The sequence below is a fragment of the Panthera leo genome, chromosome C1, assembly GCF_018350215.1.
Source record: "Panthera leo isolate Ple1 chromosome C1, P.leo_Ple1_pat1.1, whole genome shotgun sequence".
Classification (NCBI taxonomy): domain Eukaryota; kingdom Metazoa; phylum Chordata; class Mammalia; order Carnivora; family Felidae; genus Panthera; species Panthera leo.
The window spans coordinates 197,212,788-197,235,475 of NC_056686.1; the positions used below are offsets into that span (position 1 = coordinate 197,212,788).

General features: G+C 33.0%; 1 protein-coding gene across 2 annotated transcripts in view; it reads left to right on the top strand.

Moving 5' to 3' along the window:
* The window catches only part of SPAG16 (sperm associated antigen 16), a 1,016,770-nt gene that overhangs the window by 244,470 nt on the left and 749,612 nt on the right, over positions 1-22,688 (top strand). The window lies entirely within an intron of this gene.

The window sequence follows — 22,688 nt, forward strand, 5'->3', positions numbered from 1 at the left end:
CCTTTTGACACTAAACAATTTTCAAATGGGTCCTCTTCCCTTCCCTACATCATAAAGAGTCATCAAAGGAATTCTCTAGTTGTGAAATGTGAATTATGAAATGGAGGGAGTATCTCCTACTTATATGTTCTAACACCATCTGCTTTTTGAGTTTCTTAAATATGAATTATATCATTATATTTAATTTACAATGTAAAAACTTGCCTTTTACTGCTAAAATGCTTTTAAAGAGAGAACAGGTACTGTGTAGAATCTATAAATTGTACTTGTGATACTATCCAGAACTTTCTCTAAGACTTTCAGCTTTATAGTTTAGATAATATGACTCTTCCTCCTATATTATATCCCCCTTAAATTATTTTTTAGCATCACCAAAGATCAGATAAATATATTGTACTTTTGTGCATAGCCTTAAGTTTTAATGACCAAGTGTGGTGGGAAGAAGGAAATAGTTATTTTTAAGAATCAGCCCAAAATTATTTTTTATACAAAAGCATTCTCCAATTGAAAGGTGCTTTATACAACTTTAATGATGAAATATGAAGCCCTGAGGTCATGGACTGAAAAAGACAGGGAAACAAAAAGATAGTTGACACTATGCTAAGTCTTATAGCAATTGGAGGTTAGGGAAAGAACCAAGAGAGAAGATAAAAATGGAGGACTTAATTTTTTTTTAATGTTTATTTTTGAGAGAGAGAGACAGAGTGTGAGCAGGAATGGGGCAGAGGGAGAGGAAGACAGAATTCAAAGCAGGCTCCAGGCTGTGAACTGTCAGCACAGAGCCCAATGTGGGGCTCAAGCTCATGTGGGATCATGAGCTGAGCCGCAGTCAGACACTTAACTGACTGAGCCACCCAGGTGCCCCAGGAGGACTTTAAAAATATGAGCTATTGATATTCAGTTTTAAGTTGTTTCTTGTACTAGATAAATGTCTTTTAGAAAGGGCACTATGTGCTTAGGATGGCACGTTGTTCAATGTATTGTAGTAAATTCAGTTGCAGGAAGTCATAAATGATTCCCAATAATTATTGAAAATCAGCTTTTCTCCCTGTGGAGAGAAGGAACATAGGTTACTCTCTTTGGTTCAGTCTACTTAGGTTTGGTAGGAGGAGGCACTGTTCTTCAATGAGAGCAATGTTCATTTTCATTTAGAATTCTTGGTTTAGGCATCAGTGAATAATTACATAAATAACCAGAACCCCAGTTTCTGGGAGCAATAACTCCAGTGAAAAAATAAAAGAGGCATATTCATATTTATTAAATGTTATTTCATATTTTATCTGATAGAAAATTAATAGCTATTAATTTTAGCAAATTAGCTCATTGTTTCTCTATTTTATTTCCATTGTTTCAAATGCTATTATGGTATACGCACTATAGAGTATGTTTAAAAAGAAAAACCCAACACACTATATTGATATATAAATTAAATTGACTGTTCTATTTCTAGGGTTTTTTTTTTTTTACTAATAATACCTTTTCTCTGAAAACAAAACAAAACAAAACAAAACAAAACAGGCTTCTTTCCAGAAGCAGAAACACATACCAACTTTCCAGTACATAAATAGCCTATATCTAGTTTTGAAAATAATTACTTAAACTGGACCCAAGACAAAAATATATGATATACTATTTAATATTTTCTCAAATGTGTGACACTGGTTGGCAATTTTCAGTTAAGTATTTATTACAGCTGCTCTTGGAAATATCAGTTGTGTTGCAGTATTTTTCAATTCTTTTTAACCATTTCACCCTTCTTTAGAAATAATAGAAAGTAGAAAACCATGTTACATTTTTTTCCTCCAATGCTTGTGTAATACTTTATACATTACTAAATCTTTATGGAAGACTTAAAATAAAGAGATTATACTGAAGACAAATAAGAAGAGTAGATGTTGGTATTTTTCCAGTTAGCTGAGTTGAAAAGAATACCATCTTGTCTGAGGTTTTGTCTTTTGTAAGGAAAGAGATGGGTTTTCCTCAGAGCTTTTTCTTCTAAATTTGATCCTCATTATGATCTCTTGATTATTTTTTTAAGAAATTCAAGTAGACAGAGAGAATATTTTGTTAGAAAATCTGAATTTCTCTGATTTTTTAAAAAAACAACCTGAGATATTTTATAGAAACTATTAGTAAGATGTTAAAAATAATTTTAGGTTTCAAAGAATAGATTACAAACAAGACGAGTGCAGACTCTTCCACCCATCATTTGGCTAATGAAAAAAAAAGCACCTGATACTCAGACAGTTCATGAAAAATCATGGACTAATCTAATTGTAGAACTGTAAATTTTAATAAGATTATAGTATCCTTGAAGCTAGGGATTGTGTGACAGTCATGTTCTGATGTTCTCAGTCACCCAGTTAGAGTACCTAGTCCTCTAACGCTGTCTTGGCTAAATCTTTTCAAATTGTTTTTGTATTGTTAATAACATACTTTACTGGAGATTTATTTTCTTTTTTTCTTTTTCTTTTTTTCAGCATTTAAAGTCAACTTCTAGGAAATGTAGTTGGGTAATTGACCTTGGTTGGAGTCTTCCAACTGCAATGGGAACATATTGTGGACTGTAGAAAATAGGGAAACAATGGTGAGGATAAAAAGGAAATTGAGGCTGAAGTTCAGAGTTTACCAGGAAATTATTCTTCTACTATATTAAAAACAACAAAACAAAAACAAAAATGGAAAGCAGTCTTAGAGGAAAAAAAAACACAGAATTTTTTCCTCATTAGTTGGTCAAATAGTACTTTCTATCCAAGAGAAAGTGTCAGAAAGTAGATAGTAAAAAAAAAAGTATATATATATATATGAAGTATATATATATATATATGAAGTATATATATATATATGAAGTATATATATATATGAAGTATATATATATATGAAGTATATATATATATATATATATGAAGTATATATATATATATATATGAAGTATATATATATATGAAGTGTGTATATATATATGAAGTGTGTGTGTGTGTATATATATATATATATGAAGGAAGGAATGAAAGAGAGAAGAAAAAAAGAAAGAAGAAAGAGAGAGGAAGGAAGAAAGGGAGGAGGGAAGAAAGGAAGAAACGAAGGATAGAAAGGAAAATAAACTACACATACGTGTAAGGCAGGCTGGCCTTTGAAGGGAGAATTAGGAAAGGATATTGTATGGCTACGTGATATATTTGTGAAAGAAGGAACTTAGCCATTTCAACAGCTCATTCATCAGCATTATTCACTGATGTATCTTCACTTTAAGGATTTATTAGTAGCTAAGAAATATATTTTAATAGTAATGAGTTTAGCCAGCATGTGTTTTGGTGTGTTGGAGGAAAGAAAGCATGGCTAAAGGGAGCTCTTTTTTTTTTTGCTGTTGTTTTTTGTTTTTTGTTTTTAGTTCCTTAACTAATTAACAATAGCCTTTAATGAACTCTTAAAATAAAATTTCCTGATTTTTATTTGCGAATGTGAATGATTTTTCAGAAGTGTAAAAATTCTGTTTGAGGACAACCAAATATGATCATATATTTCTTGCTAAACATATTAATTTTATCCATGCAACACATACCAAGTTTTCCCCCCTTTAAATTCACTATTTCTAAAGTGTAGATAACTTTCTATTCTTAGATAAAATAAGGCTCTGTCAAATCAATAAATATTTGTAAACATTTATATTTGCATGATTTTACCCTGACAAATAATTTTTGGAAATGACAAAGTATCAGAACTGGAGTGAGTTATGACTCTTGTCTTGGCAAGGAAATAATGCCAAACAGGATTTAAAAATACTGATTTTGAAACATTTAATACCAGCCCCCCCTCTGTTTTTTTTGTTGTTGTTGTTGTTGTTGTTGTTTTTTTTTTTTGTAAATGAAAGCATTTAGGGTAATCATCTCCATAACATATTATGATGTCTATAGTGATGAATGTACTGAACTATACCATACATTCAGATTTCTTGTTTTAGTAATTACATAGAAAGAAATAGTGCATGAACCTCAAATGCTTCTTAGCTATAGTAATTTCTGTTATTTGAAATCTTATCCCAAGATAGTTTTTCAGTAGACAATTATCTAATATTGTAATAAAGACTTTCATATTAAAAAAGGTAGCATAGTATTAAATATAAAATTCTCTATTGATATATGTCCCTTAAAAACTTTAAAGGGGTATGCATACAGGGTTGGAAAGGTTAGAATGACTGATTAATCAAGATACTCTTGATTTTGGCTCAGGTCATGATCTCACAGTTTGTGGGTTCAAGCCCCACATCTGAGTCTGTGTTGACAGCACAGAACCTGCTTGGGATTCTCTCTCTCCATTTCTCTCAAAATAAATAAACTTTAAAAAATTTATAAGAAAATTTCTATTTTACAATAAGATAAACTCATATTATTTTCCTATTTATTTAAATTTAATTTAATTTATTAATAAACTCATTTATTTCTCTAACCATATTTAAGATTTATTTAATTTTATTAATTTTTTTCCTAATCTCAAAATAATTTTCTTTTTAATAGAGTTAACATATAAAATGAAATGTAATATTCAATTTGATTCTTAGTTATGATTAGTAGTTATTTTATAAGATTTTTTTTTTTTAAGATTGAAAGTCTTCTTCCACTCTAGGGTATAACATCTGAATATTTTCTTTTATAACTCAAGAATATGTCTTGTAGGTAATCTGCCCAGCTAGTAAGAATGACTCCAGGCTATAGTTCACAAAGCATGTTCGAATTGGTAACCTCCACAGGTGTGATCTGTTTATGCAAAACTACCACAATGTGCATAAGTACATATTTTTTCAGTTAGAATGACAAAAGGTCTGGTCATAATGCTGTCAATTCAAATTATTTCTCCAATGTAAAATATACCTTTTGGAGGAGTAAAATAGGTGATGGGGATTAAAGAGTACACTTATCATGATGGAACAAATATATATATATCTATAGATATCTATATATAGATATCTATATATAGATATCTATATATAGATATATAGATATCTATCTATATATAGATATATATATCTTGACAAATGATTGTGCCCTATGGCTCTAACATATTATAAATCCTAATTGAAATGTATAAAGGGCAAATATTTGTATATAGTATCCAGAAAACTTCACTTTTAAACAAGGAAAAGATTGGAGGTCAATTCTAAAGCATGTTAGTATGGGTAATCTTGCAACTATTTGTTCAGTCTGTAGAATTATAACTCTAAACACAGCCAAATAACTTATTTATATTGCTGTTTATTTAAAAAAAATGGTACCTATAACTTACAACCTTTCAATAACCTCCAGTTGTTGGAGGCATTTTACCCTCTATGTTCATTTTAGCTGTCTTTCCCTACCTTCATGATGGGGTAGCTGCAAAAATCTGTTTTGGAGCCCCAAAATGGGGACAACTTATGAGACTTGTCAAATACTTAAGCTGTTTGTACTAAATCAGTGTAACTTGTGATCATACGAACTGCACTAATACCATTAGACCATTTTAAATTACACATTTAGCAAAAGTTATTTAACCAGAATGTCCTATACCCATTTTGTAAACATCTCTTGAATGAATAAAATATTCGGTTCTTTTCTTTAGGGGATTCAAACTAGTATTTATCTTTATTTTATGTTAGACCCTCATAGTTTTTCTGTTTATGGTATTACCATGGTGTAGAGAATATGCCTATGTATAGATATGAAATAAAAAACAGCCTAAAAATGGAATAATTATTGATGTTAGGAATATTTTTATGTTCCCTAACTTTTAACAAACTCAATAATTCCTTGAATAAATTTAAAAATTTTTAAGACTTTGCATTTATTAAAATACACTATGTGCTGCTAAGTTCCATACTGGCTTCTAGGTATTCAGACATCACAGGTTTGATCCTTGACCTTTTATAGTAAGAGGAGTTTCAGAAAGACCTAGAAATGTAGAAAATCATATGTTTATAGAGATAACTGCAAGAAAATTAATATGTTGGAAGAAAAATTAATTGTAAAAGACACCTACAAGACATTAAATATTTTTAGAGCAAAATATAAATGTCAGAGATGAGATTAAAATGGTAGGCAGAAGCCAAATCAGATTTGGTGCTATATGCTACTCCTGAAAATGAGTTTGAGCTTGGAGTCATTGATGGATTACAAGCAAGGAATGACATGATGGCATACATTTCAGAAAAGAAGATGGGTTACAAATTATTAATATTGGATGCAGAAAGATAAGATATAATAGAAATTCTAGTGAGAAACAGAAAAGATCTGGCACTAAGATAACTGTTTTTGGTGATTTAAGTTTAAAGGGATTTGGGGAAAAGAATCAAATGGAATACTTAGAGTGAAGAAGAGGGAAAATCTTGGTATTTAGCTTGGTTCATTGAATGCATGACAGTATCATTCCTTAAAATTGGAAGCACAGAGCAGGACTGGCTGGTGGTGGTGGAGAGACAGATAATGAGTTTAATGCATGAAAAGTGAAGCTACTAGGAAAAAATCTGAAGCTCAGGAAAAATGTCTAAGCTTTGAAGATGTAAATTTGAGATTTATCTAGTGTTCTTATGTTTATTCCTATGTATTTCTATTATTGGATAGGAAAAATCATTCTCTTGTGCAATTTTAAAATTGTCACCTGAGTAATGTGTGAAAGGGATTTTTTATTTAAGCAATATATTAAACATCAGAGACACATGAATAATTTAAAATGATTTCAGTTAGTTCATTTCCTTCTTTTTATCTTTTTTAAATAGAACATTTGTATGTTGTCCATTACTTATCAGTCATGAAGATACATCCTCATATACTTATATTAACAGGAAATTGAATATGGACCATTACAATGAAGGCCTGTAGGGGCCTGTGGGGACAACTTTTAACAGGATGATGTCTTCAGCTATTGGAAAACCTAAAAATTATTTAAAAAAAAAACAACACTAGCCACCTCATGGATTTGTGATTTATTTTGCATGAAAATCCAAACGTCCATCATAATGACATTGCACTAAAATTTTCTGTCCATTTTGAGGTACTACAATTGAACGGGAGCGTATCAGAAAGTGCAATCAGTTCTTCTATCAAAGTTCTTACATAGTAGAAAATTGTTAGTTTAGAAATGAGCTCAGAATTAAATGATGATCTGATTTATTGTTTCTTGAAATGGAAAGCCTTGTTGCTAATAATGATTTTTTAACATTATTTATTATTTATTTATTTATTTATTTTTTAAAATTTGAATCCTCATTTCAGAGAACTTAACTTTAATAGCATACACTTTATATATTTATTAATTTATTTTTAGTTTATTTTGGGAAAGAGACAGACAGCAAATGGGGGGGGGCCAGAGAGAGAGGGAGATAGAATCACAAGCAAATTTTGCCCTGTCAGCACAGATCCCAATATGGTGCCCAAACTTAGGAACTGTGAGATCATGACCTAAGCCAAAGTCAAGAGTTGGATGTTTAACTGACTGAGCCACCCAGGGTCCCCTGTTAAGATTTTAGACAAATGAAAAGTATAGTAAACTGTTTATTAGATTCAACAATACTCTTTGTGGACAAAAAAGAAAGAATAATATAGAATTTTCGCTTGATTATGATCATAGAAAGTTTCCTAAGTTTGGTTGGACTCATGTAGATTGCCCAAGCTTAATCAAAAAGCAGAAAATTAGATTATAATGTGGTTGAGCAGACAGAATTATCTCTGCATTATGACTTTGTATAACCAGAAGCATAAATATACCTTCATAGTTGAAATATTTTGTCTACAATTTACTTTGCTAAATATTTATAGGTATTTTATTAATAAACACAGGGAAGGTGCTAATTTTTCAAGTCAATTATAAGATTTCTAAATTTTAATTAACTATCAAAGTTGACTCCTAAATCTTCCCAGTATTGCACCTTGTAAGTTGCTCCAGATTTTGTAACACAAATTGGAGTAGATGGAACCATAATTGTAGCTCTGACTGTGGCAAACCTAGTCTCTTTAACCATTTCTTGTGCCATGGTAGACCCCACTTCTCATCTTTGCTAAAGAATTCCACTATGGCTTCTTCTTTCCTTGAGAATAATTTCCCTTGAATGTTGGAAATACTGGGTGTTCTTTTGAGTTTACAAATTTTGTCATGTATGGGCGCCTGGGTGGCTCAGCTGATTAAGCGTCTGACTTCAGCTCAAGTCATGATCTCATGGTTTGTGGGTTCAAGCTCTGCGTTGGGCTCTGTGCTGACAGCTCAGATACTGGAGCCTGCTTCAGATTCTGTGTCTCCCTCTCTCTCTGCCCCTCCCCCACTTGTGCTCTGTCTCTGTCTCTCCCTCAGAAATAAAATAAACATTAAAAAAATTTTTTTAAACTTTTGCCATGTATACCTCAGGAATAATAGTATTTTCTCCCATTTTTTTCAGATCTATGTAGTTATGAATCTTTTGAAATTCTTAATGCTCCTAATCCTTAACCAACTTGATAGTCAAAAAAGACACATTAACATATAAAAGGTCAGAGCATTTGCTATGAAAAACATTCTAGAAAATGGCTGGTTTCCTACAAAAGATAAAATTTCAACAGTTTTTGTTAATAAGTGTACATTTTTTCTTCCATATTCTGGTCCTCTTTATCTTCTAGGCTATAGGAAGCACCACAATCTATCACTTAAGCTGTATTACATTCTGGAATACACATTTGAAAATTCAAATTTGAAATTCAATTCACTATCTGCTTATGTTAAGGAAAGATCATTTAGTGCTGACTCTGAAAAGACCCTGTTTTGAATATTTTTAGTCATTTATACTTCTAGGAATGCTTCTGTACAAATTCTAGTTTCTGTGTTCTTTGCCACTGTCAATTAGTAGTAAGAATGATGTAACTTTTTAGTGATACGTTCCAAGGAAGACAATGACTTTAAGATTAGGAAGGCCATGATGCTCAAAATTAGAGATGAAATTCCAGTATATTATAAAATTTAAGAGTTAATCAGTTGAGGGGCACCTGTGTGGTTCAGTTGGTTAAGATTGGCCTCTTGGTTTCCACTTGGCTAATTATCTCTCGGTTCCTGAGTTGGAGCCCCACATTGGGCTCTACACTGACAGCTGGGAGCTTGCTTGGGATTTCTCTCTCCCTCTCTCTGACCCTCCCTGGCTTGTTCTCTCTCTCTCTCTCCCTCTTCCTCTCTCTCTCTCAAAATATATAAATAAAAAATAAATTGGGGCACCTGGGTGACTCAGTCAGTTAAGCATCTGACTTTGGCTCAAATCATGATCTTGAGCCTTGCACTGGGCTCTGTGCTGGCTGTTCAGAGCCTGGAGCCTGCTTCTTTGTCTCCCTCTCTGCCCTTCCTCTGCTGGTACTCTGTCTCTGTCTTTCAAAAATAAATAAATATTAAAAAATTTAAAATAAACACATAAAGAGTTAATCAGTTGTAATAGTTTTATCTCTATTAGGCCATTAAAAAATTACTACATTTAAAATTCCTTGCTCCATATCTCTCATTTACATTCAAAATTTTATGTATATTAAAGAAAGTAATGCAAAGTTAGGACTTAAGCATATGTAAACAATTAAAGAAAGGACCTCTAATTCTAGAAGTATGAAAATAAAACTATACTCTGGTGAAGTATAACTATACAAAATCTGTAAACAGTCACATGCATCCACAGACACCTATACAAAAATCATAAAAAATATAGGTCCACCTGCTTTACTCATGTAAAGTGAATCTTTTTACAAAGGGTTCTGATTGAATCAGTCTAGTATTTTATCTTTTGTTACATTGGTCTGGTATTTTAGCTTCCCATTAGGAAAAACCAAATACAGGATTTATAATTCTATATAAATTCTATAATTCTATAAGTCTATAATTATAATTGTAATTATAATTCTATAATTAAGTGAATATTAAGTTAATATTCACTTATAATTTAAAATTTTTCACTTAAAAATTAAAAAATTTATAAAAGCTGTATGGTCAGTAAGTCAAACTATTGTTTGACTCAAATATATATATATATATATATATATATATATATATATATACACACTATCCCCTAATGTTCAATATGCTGTGAAGCATCTAGCAATTTTAACAATGAAGGTAATAGACCAGATGAGTTTTTTGTCCCTTTTAGCTTTGTTCCTGATCTTTGGAGACAAGAAGGTAGACCCTCTACATAGGAAGGATCTTTGGAAGAGTTGTTTTCCATGTCTGTTCTTTAAGAAGAGTGGAACTTCAGTTTTAATGGTACTAATGAAGTTCCCTGCTGAGCAATGCAGAGCAGGCTATTTGAGTCTGTTGAGGTGAATGAATCTCTAAAATGGAGTTACCACTTTGTCAAGCTGAATGTGCTGTTATAGTACAGGTAGTACTCATAGAAACCCCTTTTCCCTTTTCTTCCATTTGAAGGCCATTCTATCAGACAGGTATAATATATTGCAATATGTTTTAATGATACTTAAAACCATATCACTCTCTAATGCATTCCACTCCACCCCCATCGCCACTATGTTTGTCTGACTATTCTGTATTTCTTCTTTCATCTGATTCAGAAAATAGCTTTGGTCTGATTTTTTCTACCTATGGAAAATCATCTAATTTACCCATTTCTCATTCAACAGTTAGCCAGTGTCTTTCTGGAAGCTGCCTCAGGAGTAAGAAAAACAGGTGGAATGCATTTGGAGCTCTATTTCATAGCTTACATGCATGCTTCTTGGTATTGTCACCTGTGACTTCTAATACCCTCTCTGATATAACACCGTATTTTCTCGTGTCTTTTCTTGGCACCTGACCAGATTCTGCATACTAAGATGCTGTGTTGACATAGATCAAATTTATGAAATGATGGTTACAACTTTGATCATTTGGAAAATGCCTTTTCCTTCTCTCTTTATTGTCTATCCAGTCATCTTGTCTCACTTTTGCTCTTGTGTTCTTAGTATGAGTTGGCTCTTATGTAAACAATCTATTTTTAAGATGTTTTTACTTGCAAACTTTTAGATATTTTACTTTCAAAATTCAAATAATGTGAAATGTATATTGTTTATATTTGGATATTTCCTGAATATTTGCTTTAATGTTGCAAATCACTTGTTAGCTGGTTTAATTGCTAATATTTTCTCTGGAATTCTTTAGAATGATTTCCTTCTAGCATTGGTGGTATAGTGGTGAGCAGAATCCAGAATGATTTCTTTCTCTTTTCTAGATCAGCTTTTTCTTCTGCATTCCCTACTGACTAATGGCTGTACCCTAACCAGAGAATCAAAGTAAACTTTTCCTGCTTTATCTCTCCCACTGCGTCTTTTCAAACACCAATTCCTGTGATTTGATTCATATACATTTTTCAGTGTGTCTGTCACATTCTTTCCATCTCTACTGGCACTGCTGTAGGTCAGACCCTCATCATGTCTCACATACTGTTTCAGGGTTCTTATACTTTTCCACGTTCAACCTTTCTCCTTCTCTAGTCTAATCTCTGCTTCTCGCTCAGTGGCATCTGTCTCAGATCCTTCTTTTTTTAAAGTTTATTTATTTTGAGGGAGAGAGAGAGAGGGAGAGAGAGAAGAGCAAGTGGTGGAGGGAGAGGGAGAGGGAGGGAGGGAGAGAGAGAATTCCAAGCAGGCTCTGCACTGACAGTGCAGATGCGGGGCTCGAACTCACAAATGGTGAAATCATGACCTGAGCCTCAAGTTGGACGCTTAACCATCTGAGCCACCCAGGTGCCTCTCAAAGATCCTTCTTTTAAATCAAATCTGTTAGAGCTCCCCATCATCTACATATTTAGTCCAAATTCCTTAGAATCCCATATAAGGCTCTCTGTGACCTGGAGTTGGGCTAACATAAGGTAACTCTCCCCGTGCTTTCCATTTCATTTCCAGCCTCATGTTTGGTTACAAGAAAACAACTTGGCGTTCTTCTCTGCGACCATGCTGTTGCCTGATGTTTTGTATCTTCTTATGCTTTCTACTGCCTGCATCTGTCTTATCTCTTACCTGGCAAGTTATCTTGTAAATCATCTTGTGAATCTCAAGTGTTACTGCTTCCTGAAAATGTTCCCTTTTCCCTTTGGGTTAAGTAAATGATTTCTATCTTGGGCTCCCAATAAATATTACTGCAATTACTCCTTTTACATTTTTGACAGCTTTAGTCCTTGAAGCAGGAACTTGGCAGATGCAGATCTGGGACCTGATATAGCACCAAACATAGGATACAACCAACAGATGTTTGTTGAAATGAGCCAAACTGAACTTTTCCATTCTATTTGAAACCTTCATTTTGAATATATATGCTATTTTAAAATATATTTCCAGTGATTCAATGTACTGTGCACATTGTGTATACATTTGTGTATGTCTGAATAGCATAAAAATTATCAAAATTATAATTTTGTAATTCACTTAATGTCATAGTATTTATGTTTGTGTCTGTCTGATGTCTGCTGTCTATCTAAATTAGTGGGCTATCTAAATTTGACCTTAGACAGTCAATGTTTGACACATGTAAAATGTAATTGCACTGTTAAATAAGTGTAATAAGTGAGTTTCCTGAGGGGGATGAAAGTATACTTAGATTTTAGGTGATAATCTAGAAACATGATACAATTTAACTTTTGAAATGTGCAAATGATAGGTTGCTATCCTATCAAAAATAAGAGTAACAAACTCAATTTACATTCTCACCTATGAACTCCTTTTATCTCTGTCATACAATTAATTAAAACACACTGGGATATTGTGGTAAAAAGTTAACATCATGTGGTTAATTTCATTAATAATATCCTTGCTTTTTGTCAAGTTTAATAACAATTGAATTTATCCAGCTGGAAAATGTTAGACAAAGACAGATAGACAGCTAACTCTTTATTGTTAATTAGTTTAAGGAGAAATGTGGCTTTTCTTTTAACATATATCAAACTTGACACATTTTGTACTTTCTAGGATTACTTTAAAATGTTTCCTTTGGCAACTGTCAGAAGTTTAGATAATTTAAATTTAAAGTAGTTACAGAACTAATAGTTCTAGAATTTTCTTGTTATACCACACAAAGATCTTTGTACCACCTACAAAGTCATACAACACTAGGGCAGAAATACATATTTCTAGACATTGAATAAATTATATTGCTCCTTTAAGTAATATATAGGACCTTCAACTCCAAGCAGGCTAACAAATTTTAGAATTTAAAATATTCTGAGGTTTGTTTTACAATATTCTTCACAAATATTAATCAAGTAGTCCTCATATATAAATAGTAAACATTACTGTTGTGCAAATAGATGACAATTTTTATTAGATTTGAATGTATTTATTTTGAAAGTTATTGTATTTGTTATTCAATAATATACTAAAATATACTCTGATCACCATTGTGTATTCATCAGTGTGTTTTTGTGGTTCATTAATTAGCAACTGACTGAAAGTTAATGTTTATCAATGTGTCAGTCTCCTCAAGATAGATCATTTGCTGTTTGATACCAAATCACAAAATAATTGTAAATTGCCAGCAACATTCCTTATTTTACTTCTTCTTAGAGCAAATTTAAAGATCAAACTGGTAATATATCAGATAAATAGAATAATACATTTTAATTTAATGAACAAAAGGCCATGTGCATTTCTGTGTAGAGAATAATAACTTCTTGTCTGAAAGCAGAATGAAGTATAAGCAGGAAGCAGGGTGCCTGGGAAGCTCAGTTGGTTAAGCATCCCCTATTGATTTCAGTTAAGCATCCACTCTTGTTTTCAGCTCTGGTCATGTGAGATCCACCCTGCATTAGGCACGACTCCCCCCACTCCCCCATTGGGCATGGAGCCTGCTTAAGATTCTTTCTCTGCCTTGCCCCCCAACCCCATATCTCTCCCCCACCCCCACAAGTGCTCTCTCCCTCAAAAACAAAAAAGGAAGCATAAGCTTTTGTGTAATTGTGCAAAGCACTAAGTAAATTTTGATTATTTAATGACCTTCACCCTGCTTACTTTCATTCCTTGCAGAGAATGGCTGGTCAGCTTAACAGTGGCCAGCCAACCAACTCCCTGTTTATGAAACAACTGGAAGTTACAAAAGCATTTTGCTGAGACCTGTGAAAATAAAATTGCCAGAATGCAAATACAAGATATTACATTTCAAGATACCAAATACTGATGTTTTTATATAGGCACAAACTGAGAATGAGAATCTGCCTCAGCAGTCAGTGTTGTTGCCTGGTTTTCCAAACTGAAGATAGCAATTCAGTAGAGCCTTACTCGCTGTAGAAGGTTTTGATGTTTAAAGTCTGTTTTATTTTGGAAGACATTCATTATTCACTTATTTATGTATATTCATTTGTTAATTCAATACAATTACTGCATGCACGTTTTGAACAAGTCATTTTGTTGGTGATAGGGGATACAGTGTTATTTATACATTGCAGATCTCTGTTCACATGGAGCTTAGAGTCTATCTATGACATATGTAATATATAGTTAATATATATTCTTATGACTCACTCTTCATTCTTAATTTACCTTAAGTCTTTGTACTTGGTAGCTACAGTTCTACAAATACAAAGCTTTGTTTCTCTGAGATTTTGAAAAAGGCCCCTATTTTATTTAGGTACCAGAAAGATGTCATTACATATTATACAAATAATTCTTTAAAAATTTTTTTTTAATGTTTATTTTTGAGAGAGAGACAAAGCATGAGTGGGGGAAGGGCAGAGAGAGAGGGAGATACAGAATCTGAAGCAGGCTTCAGGCTCTGAGCTGTCAGCACAGAGCCTGATGCTGGGCTCGAACTCATGAACTGCGAGATCATGACCTGAGTCAAAGTCGGACACTTAACTGACTGAGCAACCCAGGCACCCCTAAACGATTCTTATCAAATAGTTTCCAAACACAAGAATTAATAACAATGTTTTATGTATACACTGAGTGGTTTTAAATGCCTTTTGAGGTAATCAAATTAATCTTTATTAATAATGTGCCAAGCAATATAGTATTGATTATAGAGACAAGACTGCCAGATGCCAGCTTCGCTGGAGTGTAAAATTTAGAATACTCAGCCTTGATGATCACTAGAAAGATTTCCAGATGATTGAAGACCGTGAACCCAATTGACTTTTGAGACTTAAATGTAGTGTTATAAGAATGATCTGAACTACTCTCACGAATTATTATTATTTTTTTTAATGTTGTATATTGTAGTTTTTGTCCAAAGGAAATTTCTTGGACTACAATCAATTAAGATCTCAAATGACATAAGAAAATTAGAATTCTACATACTTTTTTTTGTAGGGGTGGCTACTAACATATTTTGGTAATGATCCTAAAAATGAAACATAACTAAATTTTCGTACAAGTCATAATGCTACATAAACTTTGGTGGGAAAACAAACTCTGTAGATAACCTAGTTACTCATTACCTTTACATATGAAATATTTGACTCAGAAAGCTGACCTTTAGAAAGTATTAGCTTTATGTCAACTAAATTGAGCAAATGTGTTTTAGGAAAGGTTATGTCTCTTCAGTGTCATTCTGTTATATTATCAAATACTTATTATCTGTTTATTTGTTCTTTAAGAAGAAATAGTCACAAGTACAATATTCTTTTCAGAATTTAAAGACTCAGTATACAAACATAATTTTAAAACTCAGTTTACTTGTAATAATATGAAAATGTAAATACCCTGATGATCACAGAGTATAGAAAAGGAGGAACACTTATTAAGGAAATATTTCTGGAGGGCTGTGTGAGAATCATACTTCTTGCTGCTGTCTTAAATATCAAATCTAGATTACTTAAATTCCAAACTATTCCCGAGGTTCACTGAAATAAATTGTTGGCTGAAAAGTCACCCTTAAATTTTCTTTCTCTTTATGTTTTTCTTCTAATTCACTTTAATTTGATTTTATATAAAACATTGAGAAAACTGAATAACCTTTGTAGTTTCTTAGCCAATCCCTTTTCCCCAACTTTCCATCACAAAAGTTATGTGTAATTGTGGGCAAACAGAAGCCATAGGATATATATACACATATACATATAGATAGATATATAGATAGATATACAAACACATACACATACATATTAAGATAAGATACATATATATTAAGACAAGATATATATATATAATATATATATATAATAAAATAAACATAAAGCATTTATTATAAGAAACTAATATCTAGAGTCAATAAGCTGGCAACCCAGGAGAATCAGAGGTATAATTCTAGTCTGAGTCTAAAGACCTGAGAAGCAGAAGAGCCTAAAGTATATGTGAATCGAAGACTGAAGGCAGATAAGACCCATGTCCCAGTTCAAAGACAGCCAGAGAAAGCAAATTCTCCTTTACTCAGACTTTTGTTCCATTTGGGTATACAATAAACTGGATGGAGCCCACACACATCCAGGTAGACAATCTGCTTTACTCCATTTACCACTTGTTACCTGGGTACCCTGTGATCCATCAAGTGGACACAAAACTGGCCATCACACGTCACACACATACACACAAACAGATACACACACACATACATAAATGCATTTTGAATTTCTGATATTCTAGTTTATTCTTCTTCCTTGAGGAGGGCTACAGAATCTTGAGGCTTTTCCAAGTTTTCAGTAATGTATTCTCTGTACCTTCTTTTATCTCTTCCTTTTTCTTAAGTGATTCAAAGCCATCAAGGTTAGAATTAATTTTGCTTCATTGCTATGAAAACTTTCAACTTCTGGGGAAGCTCTGAGGAGGCATTCCTCAACTATTTGCTTAACAAATATTTAGCGAGTTCTTCAGTTTCCAGGCACAGTGAAAGGCACTGGATCTGCTTCATTTGACTGACTGGAAATATAGATAAGTTGTCTTCCAAAGCTAAGTATCTTTGTTATAAGTTATCATTGTATACCTAGTTGTTGCTGTAATTTAATTATTGATGACCAGGTGGGAAATAGGAATGATGATGATGTACTTTTGGTGGATGTATAAATTGTCTAAAGAACAATTTGGCATTACTTAGTGAAATTACGCATGAATGTCTTTTGGAGTGCAGCTGTTGAATTTTTACCCCAGAGAAATTTTTGTACAAGTGCAAAGGCACATAGTCTCTCTCTGTGTACGTGTGTGTGTGTGCAACTTTAAATTTGCAATGCTAAGATATATAATGAACTACCATGAGGCAGTTAGAACTAAGTATTTAAAAAGCAACATAGATGAGGGGCGTCTGGGTGGCTCAGTTGGCTAAGTGCCCGACTCTTTTTGTTGTTGTTGTTTGGATCAGGTCATGATCTCACCGTTCATGGGATCAAGTTCATGTAGGGCTCTGTGCTGACAGTGCAGAGCCTCATTGGGATTCTCTCTCTCCCTTTCTCTCTGCCCCTCCACTACAATAAACAAACAAACATGAAAAATTACTTTTAAAAAAGCAACATAGACATTTCTTAATAAGTTTATTTTATTTATTTTTATTTATTTTTTTATGTTTATTTAGTTTTTGAGAGAGACAGACAGAGCATGAGTGGTGGAGGGGCAGAGAGAGAGGGAGACACAGAATCAAAAGCAGACTCCAGACTCTGAGCTGTCAGCACAGAGCCTGACTCGGGGCTCAAATTCAAGGACCATGAGATCATGATCTGAGCCAAAGTCAGATGCTCAACCGACTGAGCCAGACAGGTGTCCCCTTAATAACATAGTTTTAAGTAAAAAGTATCATCAGCCCAATTCTGAGAATCTTAAATCTGAAAAACTTTAAGAACAATAGAAAATTAAACTATTATTAGGTAACATTTTCCAGTCAAAAGTAGGCAGAAAAGAATTTGCACTAATTAGTTGTGTATTATTCATTGGTTTTAAATGCCATGTATTTCTCTCAAATGGTTGCCCATTTGTTAGTTTGATACGTGGTATCCTTCATTGAGTAAAATCTTTGATTTTTTTTCCCCACTTGGGTACTTGCTTAAAAATACCTTCTCCATTGCTAGGTTACAATAATATTCTTCTACATCTTCTCTTATATTTATGGCTTTATATTATTAATTTAGGAATTTAAATTACTTAGAATTCATATTTGTATATGGTACACTCTGGGTCAGTTTTTTTTCCCCAACAAAAAGTAACTTCAATATCTCATGCACTTAAAACAGGAAACATTTAGTGCTTGTTCGAAGAGTGTAGGTCAGCCCTGATGGCCTCTGCTAGTATCTTTTGATGTTGGGTCCCAGGCTGAGGGAGCAGGCTCTATTTGAGGAATGGTACTGGTTTCATTAAAATCTGACTCCTTCTAGTTTAAATTCCATGAAGCCAGGGACATGGCTGTTTCTCAGGGAAGTCTGTTCTCTCTTTTCTATGAAATTCTTGCCTATATCTTTTTCTTTTTTCCTCACTGTATTATTTATGTTTCTATGACTGATATGAAGGACATTTTAAAAATGTTTTTATGCTACTCTTTTGTTTTTATTTGCATTTTCCACACCTTGTCCCAATCTTAGCTTATCATTTTGATTTTCCTGTTTTGATGAACATGTGTTTTTTTTTAGTGAAGTTGAATTTATTAATATTTTCCTTTATAAGTTACAATTTTTATCTTGTTGAAGGAGTTCTTCAACTCAAAAGCAACAAAGTTATTCTCCAATATTTTCTTAGAAGAGGTTTAAGAAAACTTCCCTTTTCAAACCACTTTAATATTCTGCCCTCCAGAATCACTTACTGTTTAGTCATTTTGTTTTTGGTGTGTTTGTGTGTGAAATGGAGTAGACATCAAGTAAAAACTAAATGGGTAATATGAGGTCCATTCTTAAAATGATTCATTGGTATCCCATTGCATTTATAAAATCCAAACTACTTTCCTTGAATCTACACTCTGGCCCACCTCTTTCACCTCATTTCATTCCATTCTTTCCCTTGCTCATTCATTTCATCATACTGGCTTTATTTCTCATATATTAACCTCTTTCCTTTCTCTTTTTGAACTGTTCATATCTCACCCTGTAAGGACGGCCTCTTCTTTCTTTGTGTGTCAACTTAAATGTCATATTTTAGAGAGCATTTTCTACCCAATCTATTTAAATTGGCTTTTCCATTCATTCTTCATAAGAGAATTCTGGGGTTTTTTTGTACAGAACTTATATATTTAAATCTTTTTCATTTGGTTAGTATTTATTTCTTTTCCATGTACTCAAGCTTCATGAGGGAGAGATTATATCTATTTTATTTACTACTGCTCTTTGGAGGCCATCATAATTCCTGGTGTTCGTAGGTGTTGAATGAATGAATGATGAAATAATGTGGCCTAATTTCTTTTTTACTTTCATCCAATCAATCACCATATTGCATACATGCACTTCCTTCTTTATTTTCACATCAGTTCATTTTGTTACAAATTTATTTCTACTGCCATATTATAGATCTACATCATTTACTACTTTGTTACTTGTTACATCATTTACTGTTATTTGTTCTCTTGTCATTTTTCTCTCCTAGAATTCTCTACCTACATAATGGCTCTTCTTAAAACTTTAATCATATGACTTTTCTGATTATAGCTCTTCAACTACTCTCCATTGGCTTCAAAAAAAAACCACCAAATTTATAATATGCACTCAATACTCCTTAAAAATTTTTTTAATGTTTATGTTTGAAAGACAGAGAGAGACAGAGTGTGAGCAGGTGAGGGGCAGAGAGAGAGGGAGACACAGAATCTGAAGCAGGCTCCAGGCTCCAAGCTGTCAGCACAGAGCCTGACACGGGGCTTGAACTCATGAACTGTGAGATCATGACCTGAGCAAAGTCGGACGCTTAACCAACTGAGCCACCCAGGCGCCCCTATAGTCCTTTAATCTTACATTCTCTTCTTGCTACAATATCACTTTCCACTTCTCTGCAAAATTCAACAAATATTTTTCTGTACACACTGTATTCACTCTCTCATCTCCAAATCCATCAATCTATCTAGATTCTATTATGTAGTTGTGATTATACAGTTTCTCATTTATTGGTTGCTGAAATACTTCAAACATAAATGAAAACAGAAAGAATAATATACTGAGCTTCACATAGTCATTAAAAGTTAGTAAAAAATGGCTAATTTTGCTTCAAGTATGCTCACTCAACTACCCCCACACATGAGATAATTTTGAAGCAGATATATGACACATTATTTCATCTATAAATATTTTGCCATATATTTCTAAAATACAAGGTCTCTTAAATTAAGGTATATTTTACATATAGTAAAGTATACATATATCAAGTATGCAGCTTGGTATATACATACTCACACATGGACACACACACACACACACACACACACACTCATATAAACACAACTTTCAACAGGAATATAGAACTTTGATACACTCAGAAGTTTTCTTTATGTACCCTCCAGGAGTAATACTATTCTTATCTCAATGAACATAAATTACTTTTGCCTTTATGAACATTAAATGAAGCAATTGAATAGTGTCTCTGTGGTGCCTGGTCTCTTTCACTTAACATACTATTTCTGAGATTTATCCATATTGTTATATAGGTATTTGGTAGTTAATTTTTTTTTAGTTTGAGTAATAGTATAATAGTAATAGTAATAATATAATAATAGTCCATTATATAAATATACCACAATTGTGTTGAAAGACATTCATTCATGTTTGTTGTTTTAGGTTTTGGTTATTATGAATAAACCGCTATGAACATTCATGTATGTGTCTTGGTGAAAATATGCTGATTCATAAGGGAGATATATGTTCAAGTTTAGTAGATACTACTAATTTGTTTTCCAATACTCTCACAAGCAAAGTATCAGAGTTCTAGTTTTTAACTGTGCTAAAAATTGATATTGTTAGTCCTCTTCATTATAGCTATTTTACTGATATATGTTGATATCTCATTGTGTTTTGACATTTTTTTTTTCTGATAACAAATGATTTGAGTGCTCTTTCATATGCTTTTTGGGTATTATTTCCAGATTTTTACTAATTACAAGTAATGTGGCCATGAACATTCTTGTAAACATCTCCTTAATTGGCCAATTACTGAATATCCACCTGATCCTGGTTATTAATTTGGGGTTGGACCTTCTATATATCATGATCTCTGGTCTCATTTTCAACCCTGGATTTCATTATCTGCATCTGATCCTAAGCCTTCCTTATTTAGCGTACTGATTTCAGCTGATTTCTCTGTCTCTTAGTCCATGTTTAGCAATGAATGCTTCTCTACAGCTGGAATCATCCATATCCTCAGTGAGAGGCAAAGCTTCATCTGCCTTGTAGCCCTACTGTCTTATGTTCATTGGAACAGAGACAATGGTGAATTAATTAATCCACAGAATATTATGGGAATCATCAGATAAGAATAAAGGTGGGAGAAGCTATTGATAAAGAAGGACAGAATATTCTCCTGGAAGAAAAATGGCAGAAGCATGTAAGAGAGCAGAAATCAGTCAGAGTTTATAGTGCATGTGTCTGCCTCATCTGGAAGAAAGCATATTTTGGCTAGATGAAAGAAGATACAAGCTGGTAAAACACCTTGAAGGGTGGCCAAAGAGTTTTAATCTGGTTTAGTAGAAAATAGGGAGCAACCAACCATAACAGGTCTCAAATTAAAATTTCTTCCATGAGTATATTTTATGTTATAGGGTTTTTTTCTCATATTTTAAAAAAGCATATTTGATTGTTAAAATTTTAGTATAACTGTAAGTACATATACTAGTTAGATATTTGTTTGCTTCTTTTTTTATTACTTCTCTTGTATTCTTTTTTATTCTTTTATTAAAAAAACCAAAACGGGAGCTTCGGTGGCTCAGTCGGTTAGGTGTCCAATTTTGGCTCAGGTCATGGATCTTGCAATTCATGAGTTCGAGCCCCAAGCTGGGCTCTGTGCTGACAGCTCAGAGCCCAGAGCCTACTTAGGATTCTGTGTCTCCCTCTCTCTCTGCCCCTCCCCCACTCGTGCTCTGTATCTCTCTCTCTCTCTCTCTCTCTCTCTCTCTCTCTCAAAAATGAACAGTAAAAAATTAAAAACAAACAAAAAACAACAAAACAACCCTTCAGTCATTTTTTTCTCAGTGCCTAAGTAATGAATTAATTATATGAGTTAACTTTATAGATTAATATTGATGGATTTTCTGTACCTACACCTGTGAAATTTGGAAAGATTAAGTCCATTCAGAATCTGTATTAGAACGTATCAGAATTTTCTCATGCATGGTCTAATTTAATCATCTGCTCTTTTGTAAAAAACAGTGCTAGTAGATAAGATTATTGTCATTTTATACCTGACAAAGAAATTACTCAAATTGACTTAGCTAGTAAGGGCAGAGCTTGAACATACACCTGAGACTACTGATTTGAAGCCCATTCCTTCATCCACTGTGAGTTGTCTGCTCTATTTACTAAGTGATCTACACCTACATGCATTTTAAAATTAATCTAAGATACAGTTGGTGTTCAACCAAGAGTTTTTTGCTTTCTTTTGCCCATGGATTGCAAATAATACTTGTATTTTTCTCTGGAGAAAGTTAGTAATTTGTCAGGTGCAAATGCCTCCAATTGTAAGGAAGTCATTTAAGTGATTCCCCTTCCATTAAAGCTAATAGGCAACTTTCATGGTTATTTAATTTTGTTCTTTTTGGACCCCTATCCATTTTTCATATTTTCTAAGCTACTAAATTTAACTATGGCGGGTTATAATTTTTTCAGTGAGCAGTTATCTCTACTAATCCTTAAGACTATAGATTGA